Source organism: Triticum urartu, chromosome 5 (genome assembly GCF_003073215.2).
Source record: "Triticum urartu cultivar G1812 chromosome 5, Tu2.1, whole genome shotgun sequence".
In the NCBI taxonomy this organism is placed as follows: Eukaryota; Viridiplantae; Streptophyta; class Magnoliopsida; order Poales; family Poaceae; genus Triticum; species Triticum urartu.
In genome coordinates this window covers 3,408,319-3,412,996 of record NC_053026.1, presented here as the reverse complement: position 1 = coordinate 3,412,996, position 4,678 = coordinate 3,408,319, and positions in this window count along the sequence as shown.

Sequence of the window (4,678 nt, the reverse complement as noted above, 5' to 3'; positions counted from 1 at the left end):
GCCGCGTACGCAACGTGCAGGTGTGCAATGGGCGATGGGCCCAGACCCCTACGCCATAGGATTTAGACCAGCGTGCTGACCTCTCTGTTGTGCCTAGGTAGGGCTGCGACGTGTTGATCTTCCGAGGCCGGGCATGACCCATGAAAGTGTGTCCGACCAAATGGGATCAAGCATGTTGGGTTATGTGGTGCACCCCTGCAGGGAAGTTAATCTATTCGAATAGCCGTGATCTTCGGTAACAGGACGACTTGGAGTTGTACCTTGACCTTATGACAACTAGAACCGGATACTTAATAAAACACACCCTTCCAAGTGCCAGATACAACCGGTGGTCGCTCTCCCACAGGGCGACAAGGAGAGGATCGCCGGTTAGGATTATGCTATGCGATGCTACTTGGTGAACTTACCTTCTACTCTCTTCTTCTGCTGCAAGATGGAGGTTACCAGAAGCGTAGTCTTCGATAGGACTAGCTATCCCCCTCTTATTCCGGCACTCTGCAGTTCAGTCCACATATGATACCCTTATTCCATTTGATACCAATGCATACATATGTAGTGTAGCTCCTTGCTTGCGAGTACTTTGGATGAGTACTCACGGTTGCTTTGCTCCCTCTTTTCCCCCTTTCTATACTCGATTGCTGCGACCAGACGTTGGAGCCCAGGAGCCTGACGCCACCGTCGACGAGGACTACTACTACACTGGAGGTGCCTACTACTACGTGCAGCCCGCTGACAACGACCAGGAGTAGTTTAGGTGGATCCCAGGCAGGAGGCCTGCGCCTCTTTTGATCTGTATCTCAGTTTGTGCTAGCCTTCTTAAGGCAAACTTGTTTAACTTATGTCTGTACTCAGATATTGTTGCTTCCGCTGACTCGTCTATGATCGAGCTCTTGTATTCGAGCCCTCGAGGCCCCTGGCTTGTAATATGATGCTTGTATGACTTATTTTATTTGTAGAGTTGTGTTGTGATATCTTCCCGTGAGTCCCTGATCTTGATCATACACGTTTGCGTGTATGATTAGTGTATGATTAAATCGGGGGCGTCACAGGTACATATCCTCAGCCCCGAGGGAGAACTACTCCCTCCTCGTCATGGAGAACGTCGGGATGATGAAGATGGCCACCGGAGAGGGATTCCCCCCTCCGTCAGGGTGTCGGAACGGGTCTAGATTGGTTTTCGGTGGCTATGGAGGCTTCTGCGGCGGAACTCCTGATCTATTGTGCTCCCCGAAGTTTTTAGGGTATATGGGTATATATGGGAGGAAGAAGTACGTCGGTGGACCTCCGGGCTACCCACGAGGCAGGGGCGCTCCCAGGGGGGTGGGCGCGCCCTCACCCTTGTGGGCAGCCCGGGACACTCCTGGTCCATCTCCGATACTCTGTGGGCTTCTTCTGGTCCAAAAATAAGTTCCATGAAGTTTCAGGTCAATTGGACTCCGTTTGATTTTCCTTTTCTGCGATAATCTAAAACAAGGAAAAAACAGAAAACTGGCACTGGGCTCTAGGTTAATAGGTTAGTCCCAAAAATAATATAAAAGTGTATAATAAAGCCCACAAACATCCAAAACAGACAATATAATAGCATGGAACAATAAAAAATTATAGATACATTGGAGACGTATCAGCATCCCCAAGCTTAATTCCTACTCGTCCTCGAGTAGGTAAATGATAAAAACAGAATTTTTGATGTGGAATGCTACCTAACATATTTATCCATGTAGTTCTCTTTATTGTGGCAAGAATATTCAGATCCATAAGATTCAAGACAAAAGTTTAATATTGACAAAAAATAATAATACTTCAAGCATACTAACCAAGTAATCATGTCTTCTCAAAATAACATGGCCAAAGAAAGCTATCCCTACAAAATCATATAGTCTGGCTATGCTCCATCTTCACCACACAACGTATTTAAATCATGCACAAACCCGATGACAAGCCAATCAATTGTTTCATACTTTTGATGTTCTCAAACTTCTTCAATCTTCACGCAATACATGAGCGTGAGCCATGGATATAGCACTATATGTGGAATAGAACGGTGGTTGCGGAGAAGACAAAAGGGAGAAGATAGTCTCACATCAACTAGGCATACCAACGGGCTATGGAGATGCCCATCAATAGATATCAATGTGAGTGAGTAGGGATTGCCATGCAACAGATGCACTAGAGCTATAAGTGTACGAAAGCTCAAAAAGAAACTAAGTGAATGTGCATCCAACTTGCTTGCTCACGAAGACCTAGGGCATTTTGAGGAAGCCCATCATTGGAATATACAAGCCAAGTTCTATAATGAAAAATTCCCACTAGTATATGAAAGTGACAACATAGGAGACTCTCTATCATGAAGATCATGGTGCTACTTTGAAGCATAAGTGTGGTAAAAGGATAGTAGCATTGCCCGTTCTCTCTTTTTCTCTCATTTATTATTTTTTTATTTGGGCCTTCTCTTTTTTATGGCCTCTTTGTTTTGGGCTTCTTTGGCCTCTTTTTTCCATCTGGTGTCTCATCCCGACTTGTGGGGGAATCATAGTCTCCATCATCCTTTCCTCACTGAGACAATGCTCTAATAATGATGATCATCACACTTTTATTTACTTACAACTCATGAATTACAACTCGATTCTTAGAACAAAATATGACTCTATATGAATGCCTCCGGCGGTGTACCGGGATGTGCAATGACTCATGAGTGGCATGTATGAAAGAATTATGAATGGAGGCTTTACCACAAATACAATGTCAACTACATGATCATGCATAGCAATATGACTGATGAAATGTGTCATAATAACGGAACGGTGGTAAGTTGCATGGCAATATATGTCGGAATGGCTATGGAAATGCCATAATAGGTAGGTATGGTGGCTGTTTTGAGGAAGGTAAATGGTGGGTTTATGGTACCGGCGAAAGTTGCGCGGTACTAGAGGCTAGCAATGGTGGAAGGGTGAGAGTGCGTATAATAAATGGACTCAACATTAGTCATAAATAACTCACACACTTATTGCAAAAATCTATTAGTTATCGAAACAAAGTACTATGCGCATGCTCCTAGGGGGATAGATTGGTAGGAAAAGACCATCGCTCGTCCCCGACCGCCACTCATAAGGAAGACAATCAATAAATAAATCATGCTCCGACTTCATCACATAACGGTTCACCATACATGCATGCTACGGGAATCACAAACTTCAACACAAGTATTTCTCAAATTCACAACTACTCAACTAGCATGACTCTAATATCACCATCTTCATATCTCAAAACAATCATCAAGTATCAAACTTCTCATAGTATTCAATGCACTTTATATGAAAGTTTTTATTATATCCCTCTTGGATGCCCATCATATTAGGACTAGTTTCATAACCAAAGAAAATTACCATGCTATTCAGAGACTCTCAAAATGATATAAGTGAAGCATGAGAGTTCATCTATTTCTTCAAAATAAAACCACCGCCGTGCTCTAAAAAGATATAAGTGAAGCACTAGAGCAAAAGACAAGCTACTCCAAAAAATATAAGTGAAGATCAATGAGTAGTCGAATAATTATGCAACTATGTGAAGACTCTCTAACATTTAAGAATTTCAGATCTTGGTATTTTATTCAAACAACAAGCAAAACTAAATAAAATAAAATGACGCTCCAAGCAAAACACATATCATGTGGTAAATAAAAATATAGTTCCAAGTAAAGTTACCGATGAACGAAGACGAAAGAGGGGATGCCCTCTGGGGCATCCCCAAGCTTAGGCTCTTGGTTGTCCTTGAATATTACCTTGGGGTGCCTTGAGCATCCCCAAGCTTAGGCTCTTGCCACTCCTTATTCCATACTCCATCGAATCTTTACCCAAAACTTGAAAACTTTACAACACAAAACTTAACAGAAAACTCGTGAGCTCCGTTCGCGAAAGAAAACAAAACACCACTTCAAGGTACTGTAATGAACTCATTCTTTATTTATATTGGTGTTAAACCTACTGTATTTCAACTTCTTTATGGTTTATAAACTCTTTTACTAGCCATAGATTCATCAAAATAAGTAAACAACACACGAAAAACAGAATCTGTCAAAAACAGAACAGTCTGTGGTAATCTGTAACTAACGCAAACTTCTGAAACCCCAAAAATTCTAAAATAAATTGCTGGACGTGAGGAATTTATCTGTTAATCATCTTTAAAAATAATAAACTAAATATCACTCTCCAATAAACAATGGCAGCAAATCTCGTGAGCGCTAAAGTTTCTGTTTTTTACAGCATGATCAACAAGACTTTCCCCAAGTCTTCCCAACGGTTCTACTTGGCACAAACACTAATTAAAGACATAAAACCACATCTAAACAGAGGCTAGATGAATTATTTATTACTAAACAGGAACAAAAAGCAAGGAACAAAAATGAAATTGGGTTGCCTCCCAACAAGCGCTATCGTTTAACGCCCCTAGCTAGGCATGATGATTTCAATGATGCTCACATAAAAGATAAGAATTGTAACATAAAGAGAGCATCATGAAGAATATGACTAGCACATTTAAGTCTAACCCACTTCCTATGCATAGGGATTTTGTGAGCAAACAACTTGTGGGAACAAGAATCAACTTGCATAGGAAGGTAAAACAAGCATAACTTCACAATTTTAAGCACATAGAGAGGAAACTTGATATTATTGCAATTCCT